This window comes from Buteo buteo, chromosome Z (genome assembly GCF_964188355.1).
Source record: "Buteo buteo chromosome Z, bButBut1.hap1.1, whole genome shotgun sequence".
In the NCBI taxonomy this organism is placed as follows: Eukaryota; Metazoa; Chordata; class Aves; order Accipitriformes; family Accipitridae; genus Buteo; species Buteo buteo.
Window position 1 is genome coordinate 24,616,843 of NC_134204.1, and position 18,405 is coordinate 24,635,247.

An 18,405-nucleotide genomic window follows, 5' to 3' on the forward strand; every position below is an offset into this window, starting at 1 on the left:
CTAGATAACTTTTATGTATTCATTTTTGCTGCATCTGTCCTTCTCCTGACATTTCTGAAACTAATTTCAGTAATTATAAAATATGGACTCTAGTTCAGTAGCAGCAGTTATATAATCTACTTGCACCTGTGGAAATGTCAAAGATGGTCACTGAATTTTCATAAAATTCATTTATGCATTACAGTGAAGCAGCTGATATCCTTGGATAATAGCAACATAAGAGTGTGACCAGCCAAGAATTCGAGAGAAATAGTAGTTAAAACTACTGCTTGCTTAGGGGCTTAATTAAATAAGTTTCAAGACAGTTAATAACAGTTTTGTAAGAAGGTTTTTATCAATGACAAATATGGACTATCAGTTAACCTCAGGGAAAAAGCGGGAATGAGAAATGGAGTGGAATCGAATTATGAAATCGTGCCAGCCATACTTAAAAAAAAAAAAAGTAGGTGGACAAAACTGGAATCCGACAAGTTTCTGTATGCATGTATATATGTATGTTTACAGATAGATATATCTATAAAAAAAATTGTCTATGTATATAGGTGATCTGTGATAAGGAAGAGTGTTGAGATTGGATGCCAGAGCACCCAAAGGAAACCTCAAAAGTGAAATACATTGATTGTACAAGCCTAATTCTCTCCCAACAGCTACCTCTGACTTTTATCTCTCTAATTGCGTAGCCTTCTTTGTGGCTTGAAGGACACAACTGTCAAAGGCAGTCAAGGAAATTAATTTAGAGTGAATGAAGAATTGAAAAACAGCACAAACAAAAGCCTCCAAGCACACCAAAACATGTAAGAAAGATTGTTACTTCCTTTGTCTTACGTATATATGTTTCAGGACGTGTGTGCATGCTTACACATGCAGCTTTGCAGCTTTCTTCATTGAATGTATTTTTGCAGAAGTGCACTATTGTGCTGAAAGTGCTCATGTTGTGATACATCATTTGCAAAGCACAGAAATTCAAATTTGATTCATTATAGCTGAAGAAAGAAACTTCATTTAAGTTCTGGAAAATAATGATTAGTTTTGGAAAATGTTATCTAAACAAATTTAGACAGATGACTATAAAAAATACTAGATTTTGGAGAAATAAAATATTTTCCATGTTAATTATAAAAGCTATTAAAAATGCAGTCTTGAGGTACTCAAGTTACTGAAAATCTGTATTCCTAATTAAAATAAAAACTATTTCTCTGTTTATGCAAGTTTTAGAGCTTGTTTGGATTTTTTCTTTCTTTGAAAGTGCACAGCCTCTGCAATCTGGTGTTCACTGAGAGAAACTGAGTACCTTAAATTACAATAATGTGCAATATCCCATTAAAATTATTACAGGAGAAAAACTAATACTTATGAGAGAACTTTCTGCAGAACGCACATCAACAGTTACACCTAAATCTGAGCAATGAGTTCCTTACACTGTGAAACAGTGTTGAACTGGAAATTTGTATTGCTGTAGCTCTCTTCTGTATATACTTCGTTGCTACTGCTGTTTACATTTGTGTAGAGATGAAGTAAACAAGTTGACCTGAGGTGAGTGTTTTGATAAGTACCGTTGTTACACTGAAAATATAGAGATTTAGGTCAGTTTGTTCTTTAGAGTGTCTGCCTCTATAGCTGTGGCTCATGTATCTTCTGTTGGCAGGAATTTTTACTACAAATTAGTGTGTGCTGATAGAATACTCTGATGGCAGTTTAAGGAATTCAGTGTATCTGGACCAGGGGTGTGGGGCAAGGTTGCCCTCAGGAAAGTCCTTGTCGCATGTCTTTGTAGTGACTTCCACCTTTGGCAGGAAGTGGAGGGGGCAAAATAGGTAAGCAAGAAGACTTGTGGGCCAGGACTGGCAGGAGCTAGCCATTTTTGTATCCAGATTTGGATAGCTTGGGTGGTGCAGTCTGTACTGTTGGTACAGCTTTGCTTAGCTATGAATCTACCTATTCATAAAGTTGCACTTCCATTATGTATACATCAGATCCTTTCATTGCTCTTTGCCTGCATGTTAGAGCAATAGACTTAGTTTGCTGATGTAAATTATATCTAAAAAAGAGTAACTTTCTTCTGTTGGGTTAGTTGCATCCATGTTTAGGGTTTTTCAGGCATTGTAGCTAAAAAAAAAAAAAAGGCTTTTTTGGTGTCACAGTCAAGAATAACTATTCTGATATCACCAAGTAACACAGTACTGTTAAACTGTATGTCAAAGACAGAGGGCTTTTCTGGAAGGAGTGGAAGCTGTGGGTAAGGTTGAGAAGGTCTTACACTTTAGAGCCCTGAGAGTAGAACTGGCTAATTTTTTCTTACATTTAATTTTCATTTCCATTTTATGCACTCATTTTCTTCAGCTTCATCTGAGTTTAAAGTAAGTGGAAACTCCACTTCAGACTTTCAAATGATTGTGTCCAATATAATAATCTTAGACCTTTGCAATAAATAACAAAGCATTCATCGTGAAAAGAAAACTAGTCACTTTTTTGTTTTAAATTATTTGGGAGATTACCATTATCTTAAATTTGAAAAATGGAATAGATTAATTATTGTTGCCAGGTAATGAATCTCTCAGTTCCAATATGGGTGGATTGTGCTCAGATGGATACTCTCCATAGCCCATGTTTGATTCTTAAGATATGTATGCTTTAGTGTTGTTACTAGCACTATTTCTGTATGCGCTTCTGCATTAAGCAAGAACATGCTCATTTAGCTGGTTTTCTCCCTGGTGGCAGTGTACTATGGTCAGTATACTGTATGGTGCTCAATAAACATATTTCTGTCTGTCTGACAAACTAAGTAGATTCAAGTCCTTAACTTTCAGGGGTTTTCTACTGCTGTCATTGAGGGGATTTTTTTTCCTGCAAGTCTAGTTTTGTGATGTTTTGCTCTTGCTACGAGTAGATATAAAAATCTCTGTCTCCTTTTTACAGCTCTGTGTTACTGTTTCTATTGGCACCTTTTGTCACAGCAACACGCTGGGAAAACAATGTCTTCTAAGCACCCCTACGTTATTTTTCTTAGTGGTGGCTTCCTAAGTGCAGCAGACCCTCTTAAGTTTCTAGATGCCTAACATTGCATTTGTCATTAAAAAACATTTTTGTTTAAAAAAGCACAAATTACCAAGAGATCCAGGTCACTTTGTATGGGATAACCTTGTTGTCCTTGATATTTATCATTTCTTCAATGTTTCACCTTTGACCTTTCTGCAGTGGCTTTAAATCTCATTTCCTTATCTTTGATGAAAATGCTGAATAGCATCAAGCCAGATGATAAGATTTTACAAACTCATAACCCCCCCCCCCAAAAAAAAACCCAAAAAACACTTTGTACAAAGGAGATTACTCCACTGACAACTTTTTTTGAGATCTGTTAATGAACTCTAAATGTGCTTAATGCATACTTTATTGAGACAAACCACAAGAAGAATTTGCTGCAAATTCTGAACAAGGAATTCAAATACTTCACAAAGTCTATGTGTCTGGGCTGGTCACTTGTGTATGCCATGGGGGAAAAGGGCCATGAGCTGTTGGGTCCTTATCGCATCTCTTGGGTTCCTTGTGATTGACAATGAAAAGCTCATTTTTGGACATGTTTTTTGTGTACTTTAGGAGCCAACAGTTACCATAGCATGATCCTTCTCCTTCACAATCCTGCTTACTTCAGCCTCCATAAATTTTACACGTCTGCTGCCCAATTGTCTGTGTTTCCTTGTTTTAAAGTTGTGGTGAGCTAATGGGAAGGATAATGGCACGTGCAGTGTGCTGTGTAGCCTTGTTGCCATCTTCCTGCTTTCAGTGCAGGGTCTTCTGCAGACAAGTCCTTTGTGCTGTGGAGAGCACAGGCCTGATTTTGATGTTGACAACACATCCCTTGGTATTTTATGGATGTTAGTTGTGTCCGTGGCTATCAGAATAGGCCATTCTGTTTAATCTTGTTGCATTGTTTCTTTTGGTGCTTTCACATGCACATTTGCATCCCTGCTTCATTTGTGTAATAATATTAATATAATTACATATCTCTGCATGTTGTGTCTTGACTCATGTTTTACTGGTATATGTGTGGGTTTTACACAGTGACATCCTCTCTTTACGATTTATCACATCACGTGGTACTATCTTTTTAAATGTAATTCATCATGTCTCTCTTCAGTGAAAGATGTATACACTGCTTGAGGATATTTTAAAGCTTTGTGAAACCTTGTTACAGGTAAATTCATGCTCATCTGTTTGTGTGTGTGCATGCACACAGCCTTTATGTAAACATGCAAAAGTCAGATAGTGATGACTTTTTTGTGTATTTTAAAACTATTCTTTGTTACATTAATGGCACATATGTTCATCCAGCATTGTCCATTATATTCTTTAATCACCTAGATACATTTACAAGACCCAGAACTTCACAACATTTCTTGAAGTAATATGGCTACCTGGAAGATTGATGTCCAGAAAATGAGGTGTTCAGGTTTTAAAGCTCAATTGTGTAACGTGGTATTTATCTGTTGTTCTGTAAGTGCTGTGGTGTAAGTGTTTTGGGTTTGTGTGGTGGGGTTTTTTGGTAGCGGGGGAGGGGCTAGAGGGGTGGCTCCTGTGAGAAGCTGCTGGAAGCTTCCCTGGATCCAAGTTGGACCTGCCTCTGGCCGAGGCTGAGCCCATCAGCAATAGTGGCAGCGCCTCTGGGAGAACAGATTGAAGAAGAGGAAAACTGCAGCGGGGGACGAGAATGGAATGTGAGAGAAACCCCTCTCCAGACAGCCAGGTCAGTGAGAAAGGAGGGGAGGAGGAGCGGGGGAGGAGGGGATGCCCCTGCAGCCCGTGGTGAGACGTCAGGCTGTCCCCCCCCAGCCCATGGAGGGGAGCAGGGGTGCAGATGCCCACCTGCACCTCGGGAGGAGCCCACGATGGAGCAGGGATGCCCCCCAAGATGGCCGTGACTCTGTGGGAAAGCCCGCGCTGGAGCAGTCTATGACTGAAGGACTGCAGCCCACGCAAAGGACCCGCACTAGAGAAGTACATGGAGAACTGTCTTCTGTGGGAAGACCCCACGGTGGAGCAGGGGAAGAGTGAGGAGGCCTTCCCCTGAGGAGGAAGGAGCGGCAGAGACAAGGTGTGAAGAACTGACCACAACCCCCATTCCCTGTTCCCCTGCACCGCCAGGGGGAGGAGGTTGAGAAAATTGGGAGTGGAGCTGAGCCGGGAAGGAGGGGGAGGGGGGTAGGGAAGGTGTTTTAAGATTTGGTTTTACTTCTCATTATCCTTGTTTTGGATTTTGTTTTTTCCCCAAGTTGAGTGTCTTTTTTGCCAGTGACCATAAGTGGTGAGTGATCCCTCCCTGTCCTTGTCTTGACCCGTGAGCTTTTCTTTGTATTTTCTCCTCATCTCACTGGGGCCAGTGGCGGGGAGGAGTGATCAAGCAGCTTTGTGATGCTTTGTTACTGGCTGGGCTTAAACTATGACATTAAGTAATGTAAAGTAGCACCTGACCCATGCTTCACCAGGTATCACTCTTCTCCACAGTGCTCTGGGTATGCTATGCCCTGCTGGAGTTTTGTTTTGGCTACTTAGGCAAGGACAGGACAGGGTCAAGAATGAAAAATAATCTTAAGTAATTCTTTATCAAAACTGTGATCAGATTAAGCCTCAAGAAAAAAGCAAAATGAAATGAGCCTCTAGGGTCAAGTCATTTTCCTGTAGGAATGTTGCAGAATTCCAGGTTGGGGGAATCACATGATTCTTGGAGGAAGCAAAGAAAATCAAGTATCTGGGTGCCTTCGTGTTTTGCCTAAATTAAAAAATGTTTTTGCAGTAGAATATTTTATATGAAATGTTAAATATTTAAAGTATTAGTGTACCTGCAGTTAATTCTTTTATAGCACATGAGGTTCAACCTACATGTTAGAGGACCAGATCTCATGGCTAATGGATTGCTAGTGAGATGAAGGCAGGTGCTGAGGTGTTAAAATAATTGAATCTCTACAAAGAAGTAGCAGTAGAAAAGACCTCATCAGTTCGCTAGTAAAACTTGAATAGTGAACCTGACAAAATGAGGCAAAAAAGAGTAATGGGATGGAGGTCTGACAAACTGGCTAATCTAGTGTTCTTGCTCCTCCCATGTGACAGTCTGCTTCCCTGAGCAGCCTTTTCCACTTGTGCCCTTTTTCACTGAACTGCTCTGTTTCTCTTGGTTCTGTCCTTCTATCCTGCATTACCTCTTGAATTGGCAGTTTGTGGTGTTTGCAGTGTTTCTATGTGCATAGAAGCAGCAAAGCATATTGCGAGAGCAGAGGGAAAATGCTAGGGTAATTTAATAGTGAGCTGCTGAGGCAAGGGAGTAGTGATCTCTGAGCAGCAGATTGGGGTCTAGGGATAACTTAGTTTGCAAGCACAATAATTACATGATTAAATTCTGACTTTCGGTGAAAAATTTGGTAGATGCATATTGAATAACAAAAATATTTTGGAAGATACTTGCTATAAGTATTTTGAAATTAGCATTGGCTGTGTCCTCTCGTATGTTCTGTGAACAGAAGTTGCATTGTGAGTATGATTACTTGTCTTTGATATTAGTTCTAGTAACACTTTAAAATTGTATGATATAGACAAAAAGAACAAATGATGATATAACCAACTGTTTTATTCTGCTGCCTGAGAAAGTACTTACCTTGTGAGAAAACTGCGGAAGAACATCATGGTAATCACTGCTAGTCAGCTCAGTTTGAATTTCAAATAGTAAACATCAAAAATCTGACATACTGAAACAGCATGTTCATTGTTTGTTTTTTCCCAGTGGCATTAATTTTGGGAAGTCCAGTTTTCTTCAGTTAAGGAAAATTCGAAGTTTGTCAAAAAGAATTGTCACAAAGGAGTTGTAATGTCCTCATGAATTGCATGATCCAGGCTGCCCTATGCTGTATTGATGAATTGATTTTTTTTTTAGTACTGATGCTACAAAGATTTGAATAATCTCTTAATCTACAGAGAGAGCTTTCTGAGGCTGTGCAATTTCTAGCTTGCACACATTTAGCCTCTGTAGGATTGGGGTCATGGTGGGGCTCAGGGGAAATTATATGATTGTTTGATGAACCTGTGCTCTGCTTAAAGAATTCTAATGATAGATTCCCCCCCCCTTTATTTTTGGTGTATGTCGTGGTTTAAGCCCAGCCGGCAACAAAGCACCACAAGGCTGCTTGCTCACTTCTCCCTGGTGGTAGGATGAGGAGGAGAAAATATAAAGAAAAGCTCGTGGGTCAAGACAAGGACAGGGAGGGATCACTCACCACTTATGGTCACTGGCAAAAAAGACACTCAACTTGGGGAAAAAACAAAATCAATTTAATTTACTACCAATCAAATCAAAACAGGATAATGGGAAGTAAAACCAAATCTTAAAACACATTTCCCCCACCCCTCCCTCCTTCCTGGCTCAACTCCACTCCCGGTTCTCTCCACTTCCTCTCCCTGGCGGTGCAGGGGAACAGGGAGTGGGGGTTGTGGTCAGTTCGTCACACACACTCTCTGCCACTCCTTCCTCCTCAGGGGGAGGACTCCTCACTCTTCCCCTGCTCCAGCATCTACCTGCTCTGCCATGGGGTCCTCCATGGGCTGCAGGTGGATATCTGCTCCACCGTGGACCTCCGTGGGCTGCAGGGGGACAGCCTGCCTCACTGTGGTCTTCCCCACGGGCTGCAGGGGAATCTCTGCTCCGGCACCTGGAGCATCTCCTCCCCCTCCTTCTTCACTGACCTGGGGGTCTGCAGAGGGGTTCCTCTAACGTTCCAATCCCACTACTCACTGCCGGTTACCCTTCTCAAATCTGTTCTCCCAGAGGCGCTACCACTATCGCTGATGGGCTCAGCCTGGGCCAGAGGCAGGTCTGACTTGGAGCCGGGGAAGCTTCGAGCAGCTTCTCACAGGAGCCACCCCTGCAGACCCTCCCCCGCTACCAAAACCCCACCACACAAACTAAATACAGTAGAGATTAAAGGTGAGGTATTATCTACAAATGTATGTTTGATTTTATTTTAAGGAAAGAAGCACTTGGGTTTCTGCACGTTATATTTGTTCCTCTGGTAGCAATGATATCACCTGTTGTCCTGGTTTCAGCTGGGATAGAGTTAGCTGTCTTCCTAATAGCTGGTACAGTGCTATGTTTTGAGTTCAGTATGCAAAGAATGTTGATAACACTGATGTTTTCAGTTGTTGCTAAGTAGTGTTTAGACTAAAGTCAAGGATTTTTCAGCTTCTTATGCCCAGCCAACGAGAAAGCTGGAGGGACACAAGAAGTTGGCACAGGACACAGCCAGGGTACCTGACCCAAACTGACCAACGGTGTATTCCATACCATGGGACGTCCCATCTAGTATAGGAACTGGGAAGTGGGATCGGGGAATCGCCGTTTGGGGACTAGCTGGGTGTCGGTCGGCGGGTGGTGAGCAATTGCACTGCGCATCATTTGTACATTCCAATCCTTTTATTACTAGTCTTGTCATTTTATTAGTGTTATCATTATTAGTTTCTCCTTTTCTGTTCTATTAAACCATTCTTATCTCAACCCGCGAGTTTTACTTTTTTTTTCCCCGATTTTCTCCCCCATCCCACTGGGTGGGGGGGGGAGTGAATGAGCAGCTGCGTGGTGCTTAGTTGCTGGCTGGGGTTAAACCACGACACCTGTATTCTAAATATCTGCTCTCAGGTAAAAGAGACAGTTGCTGAACATCAGGGGTCTGCCTGCCTTGCATTTTCTGGCAGACATTCTGGCATTACCGATTTTCCCCTCGGAATTTTCAGTATTATTGCCATTCCATCACGTATAGAGTGACTTTCTAGAGATGTAAGGATCATGAAATCCCAATGAGCCACTTCTGTTTTATCTTAAAGGAGGAGGGAAGTCTTTTTCCCCCCTTCCTCTGTCCTGTGAAATGCAAATTTGAACATTTTTTATTGTTGTCAGTATTCTAAACCAGTACTGTTGCTTATCATAAAGGATATTCATGTATTTGTTACCTGCAATTTCTTTGTCATTCAGCTGGACTACCACAACGTTACATGCCTTGGCATAAAGCATTTGGGAAACTCCTGTTTATGCAGAATACTTCAGTATTTTCTGAGGAGCAAATGAAACATGCTGCCATGTGCTGGCTTCCCCCAGAACTCTAAGTCAAGATCTTCATCCTAGTTGCTCCATAGCTTGGGATAAAAATACTGGAAAGACCACCTGAAAAAGTAGCTGCATAGATACTTTCTAGTATTAGCCTCTTAGTTTGCAGTAGTGTACTACTACATTCTCTTATACTGTACTGTTCTGTTACATGCACCCTAGAGATTTATTTTGGATGAAGCCAAATTGGAAGATCCTCTGTGAGCTGTTAATCTGATTTACTCCTACCCCTTATGGGGGGGTAAGGGACTAAACAATGAGTGTGTACAGAGCACATCTGTACTGGGAAAATGCTCTTGGATCACTGAGTTCATGTAGTGTCCTCATGTGGTTCCTTTGCTATGTCAAGAGCTGGATGGTGTCTGTGCCTTCATACTGGCTGTCATCCATGACCCACAATCCTTGGCTCTCACCTTTCTCTTTCACTAAGCTGTGATATCCACTAGTCTTTTTTATGCCCAACCTCCCTTCTGTGTCAGTCGCCCCATGATGTGCCCCTTTCTGAACCTTTTAGCTCTTCATGATTGTCTCCCTTTCTTTCCCCTTTTGTTCTTACAACTATCCTTCCAGCAATCCTTTGTCCTCCTAAAAATGCCAGCCTGGGGCCCTGAAGAATGGTTAACCTGTGCCATGAGAAAGAAGAGTAAAAGCTAACTTCATTGTCAGTATCAGAAGGCTGCTGCTGGATGTGAGAGGGACTGGCAATCACATGAAGTTTCAGAAGATGAACGCTTCCTTCTGGAGGACTAGGGACAACAGCTGGATGTCAGAGGAGCAGCAAAGTAGGCATGTCCTCACTGGCAGAGATCTTGAACAAACTGGGAGATGCTAACGATCCTGACGCATCTTCCTGTGAAGGCTTTATGCTGTAGTCCTGGGCAACAACGTGTGAGACAGCTGCAGGAAGAGTTCGAGGAGGGGGAAGGCTGGTTTAATCTTGGGAAGGAATATGTGTCCATGGTCTCTAGACAGACTTCTAAGTTTTAAAGCAGCCAGAGTGCAGTGTGGCAGCAGGAGGCACCCTGTGCTGACTGTCAGGGCCTCCATTGTCCAAGGCTGGGAATGGTGTCTGCTCGGTAGTTAGGTGACACTGGCTGTTTCTTGTTTGTTAGTGCCTTGTGAACATACTGCATAATGTTTGTGGCCGTGGCCATTTTTGCCTCTACCACCATTTCTGTCTCTGCCTAAAACTTCTGGGCCTGGTTGACTTCCCTCCATCCTAGTATCTGCCTCCTGCTTCCAATGGGAGTTACGGGTCATGTTTAGCCTCTTATAAAGTTTTGTTGACTGAATGCAGTTCTTGGCACACTTCTGTATTGCTGGAGGTTTTCCAGCCATTTGTATTTTCAGCCTTTGCCTGAAGCGGAGCGCCTTCCTTACATGTGTGTTCTCTGGGACAGAGCAGTGGAGAGCTGGGGCAGGGATCCTGAGCCATGTTTAGGCTTGCAGGACTGGCTCTGTGCATGTAGTTTTCCTATGGGGATAGGCATGCCAAGAACCTGGTTGCCAAGTGCTTTTTTATGGGAGGATGGGTGATGGCTCCTGGGACTAAAATGAGGGGCAGGGACCATGAACAGTGCTTGGGGAGGGGTTGATGGCTCACTGTGAGACTGGAGGTTGCAGAAACTGAATAGTTTACTTCAGCCAGCAGCGTGAGCAGCAGGAAGGTGGGTGGCTTCTGTGGTGGGCTGAAAAGGAAAGGGGCGGATGGATGGCACCAGGACAGAGCTCTTCTTTTGCAGGTTTGAAGAAGGAAAATGCTGCTTAGGCAGGATACCTTTCTGTTTTGCAAGGGCTAAACATTAGCCAGTTCTGTCTCTTCAGTCTTTCACAAGTCTTTGCTCCCTGAGTCATGGCAGCAGCTAACCTGGCATTAGCATACTTCCCTGTGATCCATGTGTTGTTCTTCTCTGCCATCTCTGTCCTCTTGTCCTTTCTCCCAAATGTTGTAGTGTTTCCACTTCTCTGTCATGTTTTTCCCTAGCAAGCCAGTCAAGCTTAGACCTGTGAAGTTTACTAAGGTGTGTTGTGACAGCTCTCACAGGCCTGTGAAAAGGTCAGAAAGAGTACTGGGGATAAGTGGATCCATAATATTGCCATGCTTGCCTGAAAGGAATGGCAGATAACTGCCACAGGGAGAGTGAGTGGCAGTCTAAAAGGCTGACACAGGGTTTGGCAGTCTCTTACTTTATATTTATTGTGTGTTGGTTGCCATCGTGCAAAAGGCATTGTAATTGCATATAATCACATTTCCTCATATCCCAGTGGCTTCACTTACGAATGTTTCATGTCGTCATGCCCCTAGGCAGTGAAGGCAAGCATAACATTTAAGACAAACATGCTATCCCAGGTGTCCCTAACACGGGGCTGAGCATGCTGCTGGAAACAAACAAGTTCTTGCTTTCTAGCCTGAATAGAAAAGCTCTCCTGTGCCCTTGTAAAGGCTGTGCAGGGAACATAGATGTTGGGAATGCTTTTTTTCCCCTCTACTACATGGTACTATTTTGCAGTCTGGTGACTAGACGTGCATTCCACTTCAACACAGCACATGATGGAAATAGGATTAAACCAGGCACGTTCCACATCCATGGGTGTGTATGGCCTTGAGACCCATCCTTAACTATTCTGTGATTCTTCTTAGTATCATTGAGATGCTGCTGAAGATGAGTTTTTATAGATTGTTTTCATACTTTGTGGATGCTTCTCTCCTAGATTCTGCTAGGAGACACTTAAAATGTTTTCATTTACATTTAAAAATGTGGCTCTTTTTATGGTTGAAACGAGTCTGTCAGAAGTACCAAGAATACATCTACATATATCTAAATCCAGAAAGCTTTCAGATTACTGAAAATCTGAACTATGTTTTGGTTTGGTTTTTTTTAGCCAAGTTCTACCAACAAGCCATACCAGCAAATCTGTCAGGGTGGGGGGGAGGGAGGGGCATGAGGTAGGGATATTGTCACTTTTGAGAACCTTTTGCTGTATTGAATGTAGGATAGAAACACTAAGCAGGAAGTTACACTGGGCTGCAGGTGTAAGAAACCTGGATGACTGCTTTAGTAATTATTTTTCATTAGTGACCTAGATGGTAGAATAGATGGTATTTATTAAGTTTGCAGCAGAAACAAGCTGGGAAGAATGCAAGTATATTGAAGAACAGTATGGGGTTTCAAAATCATTCTGACAACCTGGCAAAAATATACCAAGTAAAATAGGACAAGCTTGAGAGTTCTTACTTCAGCAGGAAATACTCAGCTTTTCAGATGCAAGACGGACAGGCATCAGTTTGCAGAGGAGGATCTGAGAGGTATAATGGTTTCACAGTGTGATGCTTTTGCGGAGGGGAAAATGCGGGGAGAGGGTACACATGCTGGGAAGCTGACGTTTTGAGCTGCAAGGCATGCAGCATTATTCTACCCTACACAGAACTTGCAAGGCCTTATGCTGGAGTGCTGCATTTAGGTTTGACTGCTGTGTGTTGAGGTGGATCAGCTGGAGAACAAATAACAACTGTCAGCTGCTTTGAAAACTTGACATGATCTATGGAAAAATATTTACCAAGCTGGGGTTATTTACTCTAGAGAAGAGAAGGCTGAGGGGTGATCGTGAAAGTCTTCAAGTGTGTGCTGCCATGAGCACGAAATAAAAGTGTTTTCTATGTTACTGGGGTGTAAAGCAAGACATAATGTGTTTAAATTGTTACGGGGGATTCAGCTTAGACACTACTGAAAAATTTACTGTCTCTGAATACTGAAGCAGAGGAGTGGAGTACCTGGGAGTGTTGTGGAATCACTGTCAACTTTTAAGAACAGAGAAACAGCTGGCTGAAGTGATAGGGTAATATAAGTATAATGGACCTCTCTTGGGGAGGAAGAAGATGATCTCTTGACTTCCTTCTAGCTCTCTTTATAATGTACCATTACTTTCATGGGATTAATTGCCAAAACTTTCTGCTGAAACTTGATGCCGTATTTTAAGTATCTGCTTTCATGGAAGAAAATACTGTCTCATAACAGACAGTATTACTCATTTGTGCGTGTCTGTAATGACAGAATTCCCTGTGGAAATGTGTGTAGGGCTTTATGTAAGCATAAGACAAATTTAAGAAAGACAATGAACTTCAAACTTCTTGATTTTTTTTTGGTGAAAGACTGACTGCTCTATTTCTGCTACTCGTCTCTGTTCAGAGCGCTTGCCTGCCCCTGTTTGTCTAATGACTATCTAGAGAGGATCAGGAGGTGTATTTAAAAAAAAAAAAAATCAGGCATATATGTGGTAGCATTACAGAGCTGTTGGGGAGAAGCTTCTGCAGGCATATATGTATTTGTGTGCATGAAGGGGCCTTAATAAGGAATCAGTTATCAATCAATTGATCAGCCAAAACAGAGCTTAGTAACTCTCTAGGTACATATTAGTTGTTGATAGACAGGTGTAAGGTTTTAGAGAAGGGCTGCAGGCTAGATTATAGAATCATAAAATTATTTATTTGTGCTTTAACATTTTGAAGAAGATCCTCAGATACCATCATGATCTTACAAAATTATTCAGTAGAAGATTTTTTATGTTTTCAATGTATTTCTTTTGATGGAAAAATAAATACAGGAAAGTTAAACAGGGTCAATTAGCACTAAAATACAGCCTAAATAAGGACCAGATAAACAAATGTTCATCAAGAGCCTGGGTTTGGGTTGTCACCATGTAACAATGCTCTTGAATTTAAAAAACCAAACAACTGTTTAAACCCCACGTAATGCAGAACTCTCCAAGAAGTAGATCTATTTTTGCCTCTAGTTCTTTTAATGCTGTTCCTTTTGTATTGAAAGGCAGTGCAGATTGAGACTATTATTATTATTAAACCCTGATTTCTCAGGCTTTTTACAGTTTTGATACTAGCTTGATGTCTGTTGACAAGAGACTTTATTAGTTGAGCTATTTTTATTGCTTTCTAATTTCAGATTAGGATTTTTTTTTTTTATTCTTATAGTACGTGAAATATGCTAGGAGGTTCCCTAAATCTGAAATAGCTACTCTGGGATTTTTCCAGAAGAAAAGATTTTGACAAAAGGTGTGCCATTTTATTGGCTGAGCTTTCGATTTTGTATAAATCTTATTTTGGAGCTTTCACAGGCAGATGCAGAAATGATGCTACCTAATAAAGGGAGATGGGAGACTGTGGTGGAATATGAGGAAGGCTACCTAAATGCATTGCACCTCTTGCTGTTTTTTTGCTGTCATCTATAATAGCAACCCAAATGATATTTAGAAAAAAGAGTAAAGAGCTGCTCTCTTTCACTTTTCGGCCAGATACCTTCATTATTTTGATCTGTCTTCTGAGCTCTCAGTGTTGCAGGAACAGCCAGCATCAGTCCCACTTCAACTTAAAATCATCTGCTTCTGCATACAAGGAGGCTATTCTGGCTGCAGGGAACATTTCAGATCTGTTGAAACTCACTGCAGAGGAGTAGGAGTGAGTGAGGTTGTGGAGAGATTTTGCCAGATCTTGGCTGGTGCACATTATTCATTCCATTTGTCTGCAGTGTTTTAGGATCAGTGTTTTTAGTTAAGATGTTTAATGTGACAACCAGTTGCTGGGTTAACCTAGCAGAGGTCTACACAGCAGTTCTGTTATTTTTTAATGGATAATTAACATTGCTAATAAACATGTTCTTTTGATCTATTCCTTTGTTTAGTAATGTGAACAATACCATAGAGCTATCAGCAGAATATGCAACTCATTTAAAAAAAGTTACTAAAAATAAATTTGAATTTAATAGAGTGTTTTTGAAAACTATAATTTAAAAACAAATCCCTTGCAGAATAGTAAGGCTTACAGCTCTAAATAGGCTCTGGCAACGTCTTTTGGAAAACCACCTGGGCTTTTACCATGTACTCCACTGACACATTAATAAAATGCTACCGGTGTCAGATTTATGGCTATGCCTGTAAATGTCAATAGAGCCATGATGTTGAGACTTACAGAACTTAAGGCTGGAAGGGTTCATCTAGTATGTCTTTCTGTCATGGGCTACCAAACACTCATCCCCCTTCCCTGTGAGTTTATAGTGCTATGGGCTCACATATTGTTGTGGTTTAAGCCCAGCCAGCAACAAAGCACCACAAGGCCACTCGGTCGCTCCTCCCGGTGTCCCGTTCCCGCTCCCCCCCCCCCCGCCCCCGCCCCCGCCATGGATTGGGTAGGAGAAAATACAAATAAGTACTCCAGGGTAAAGACAAGGACAGGGAGGGATCACTCACCACTTATGGTCACTGGCAAAAAAGACACTTAATTTGGGGAAAAAACAAAATCAATTTAATTTACTACCAATCGAATCAAAACAGGATAATGAGAAGTAAAATCAAACCTTAGAACACCTTCCCCCACCCCTCCCTCCTTCCTGGCTCAACTCCACTCCCGGTTCTCTCCACCTCCTCCCCCTGGCGGTGCAGGGGAACAGGGAATGGGGGTTGTGGTCAGTTCATCACACCTTGTCTCTGCCGCTCCTTCCTCCTCAGGGGGAGGACTCCTCACTCTTCCCCTGCTCCAGCGTGGGCTCCCTCCCACAGAAGACAGTTCTCCATGTACTTCTCCAGTGCGGGTCCTTCCCACAGGCTGCAGTTCTTCACAAACTGCTCCAGCGTGGGTCCTTTGCATGGGCTGCAGTCCTTCAGTCACAGACTGCTCCAGCGCGGGCTTTCCCACAGAGTCACGGCCATCTTGGGGGGCACCCCACTGCTCCAGTGTGGGGTCCTCCCCGGGCTGCAGGTGGGCATCTGCTCCCCCGCTCCCCTCCATGGGCTGGGGGGGACAGCCTGACATCTCACCATGGGCTGCAGGGGCATCCCCTCCTTCCCTGCTCCTCCTACCCCTCCTTCCTCACTGACCTCGCTGTCTGCAGAGGGGTTTCTCTCACATCCCACTGCCCTCATCTGGTGCAGATTTCTCCTCTTAAATCTGTTCTCCCAGAGGTGCTACCACCATCACTGATGGGCTCAGCCTTGGTCAGAGGCAGGTCCAACTTGGAGCCATGGAAGCTTCTAGTAGCTTCTCACAGGAGCCACCCCTGCAGCTCCTCCCCCACTACCAAAGCGCTGCCACACAAACCCAAACCAGTGATGAATTAAACTTTTTACTTATCATGTCTATTGCAGGATTTGTGGTAATTTAATCTTTTGTGGTAATAATGCTGTGTTAAACTAATGGAATTGGTTTCATCAATGAAGTAGCACTCATGACACGTATTTTTAGGGATGATGCCAAAGATGAAGAAAACACTTAAATCACTACCTTTGAGACAGTGACCTTACTGTAGCCTTTGCAAGTATAATGAATGTTATTTATCCTAGGAATAAACTACAGTTACTTCAAGTGAATGAATGAGATGTATCTTTTGTGGTACGATGAGCCTCCTTTTTAACTTCTACTTGCTTTCTCAACTATATGTTTATGGAACAAAATCTAAGCAGTCCGAAATGAAGAGCAAACAATTGTTTTGATCAAACTGAAGTCAGCTTTCCCTTGCAAGGCTCTGTCTAATTAAATTGGATCTATATTTTGCCTCCAGATATGTGAAGCAGTCCCATTTATTCCCGCAAAAACTGTAAGGCTGTAACGGTAGGCAGAATTTGATCTTCTGCTATGTATTCATCTCTCTTTTTCAGTAAATCATGACTTTCCAAACTTCTGTCTGGATCAGGCAGAATGCATAGAAGAAGGATTTTCAAAGTCAAAGCTCAATCTCAGCTTAGAATAATTTACCATTAATGTGACATGAAGTGCTTGCATGAATTAGCTCAGGGAAGAGGTTGATTTTTCATGGTCTCAAAATAGCCCTTATATGCAGTTGCTTATGTTTAAGCTGTTGTGTCCAATTGCCAGTCCAACTCATTCTCCTTTAAGCAAGACAAGCTGGCTGTCTTGTCCTCCTGCATGTAAAATCTACCTACTGCCTAATTTTTATGTTTCACTCTAAAGCAGTCTGTAGCAACAGACTATTCTTTTACATGTTTCTCGTTGTTGCACTGCTTCAAGAACAGTGGAAGAAAACCCACCTTGATTGTGGACTTGTCTCTTCCATTCACCCCACTATTAAAATTAGCGTTATGGGAATAACACATAAAATTTGTATTGCACTTTCAAAGGAAGCATGCCTTCTCCTTCTGAGCTAATCCTTCTATTGGTTTGTGTATGGAAATAATTGTGGTACTGTCCTGATTCAGTGGAGCTGGCTGTCCTCCTAGGGGTTTTAAGCTGTCTCCTACTCTCTGTGCCTTCAGTGGAAATTTAACAGCTTTATACAACAAAAAGCAAGTACTTTGCTGTTACATATGTGTGCATATATGAACATAGATAACAGGACGAAGTACCTAACTAAACGCTAGTATGCACAAAGTTAAGCCCTTTGAACATTTTATAACATTTACATAAATGTGTTTGTGTGCAGTATGCACACAGTCACAGTTTACCTGTCAAAATTTTCTATCTCCATCAGAAACAGGACATTTCAGCGACTGAAGAAGTCTTATGTACAAAAGAGATTTTATCAGAGGAATTTTAAGTGAACAGAGCTTGGTTTGAGAGGTGCTGAGCAACGGGAATAGGGAGCTGCCTGTTCTTGGCAGCTAGGGGAGAGCCAGGGACCTGTGACTGTAGTCGTACCTCACACTCTGCTTCTCTGTTGTTAAATTTCTATTCCTAAATGGTTGTCTCCAAACTCAAATCATGAAAAAACCTGTAGGCATGGACAGCTTCACCTGATAGTTTCAGTGTTGGAGCTGTTTGACTATTAGTTGATTCTTGTACTGTTTTTTTTTCAAGTTCAAGAAAATCTTCAAAAAATTGATGTTTTGCCACATTCTGAGTAAAATTTGAAGAACATGTTTTGAAAGTGCCAATCAGAGTTGGGCATCTAGCTGATAGGTGTGGCCTTGCAAATCTGTGAATTCACCCATCACGATTTGTGATCTTGAATTTAACCCCTTAGATCTTGTCCTTTCTTTTTCTTTGGGAGGTAGGAGAATTTAGAAGTTCCTTAGAAGGATTACTTGCAGGATGCTTGGGGTAGTAATGCTTGCTGGGGCCTTAGCTTAGTAATCAGAATCCAGATGTCTGTTATGTTTTAGAAATTCAAATGCGTAGTTCTGTGTATGCTTCAGTTTTGTTTTCAATATCTTTAAATGAAGGCTCTAGGTAATACATCAGTTAAATTTAAAGTACTTCCCAATAGATACATGTAGGAGCAAGAAAAGAGATAATTTAATCATTATTT

At 41.9% G+C, this 18,405-nt stretch overlaps 1 protein-coding gene across 2 annotated transcripts in view; it reads left to right on the forward strand.

Annotated features, from left to right (window-relative positions):
* The window catches only part of MAST4 (microtubule associated serine/threonine kinase family member 4), a 310,167-nt gene that overhangs the window by 148,679 nt on the left and 143,083 nt on the right, over positions 1-18,405 (forward strand). Inside the window, exon 1 of one of the 2 annotated variants that reach the window (XM_075021549.1) lies at positions 362-794. The exons of the other annotated variant lie outside the window; for it this stretch is intronic. The gene's annotated coding sequence lies outside the window, so the exon portion shown is untranslated. Of the gene's footprint in view, positions 1-361; positions 795-18,405 lie in introns of those variants that run through there. 2 annotated transcript variants of the gene reach the window in all.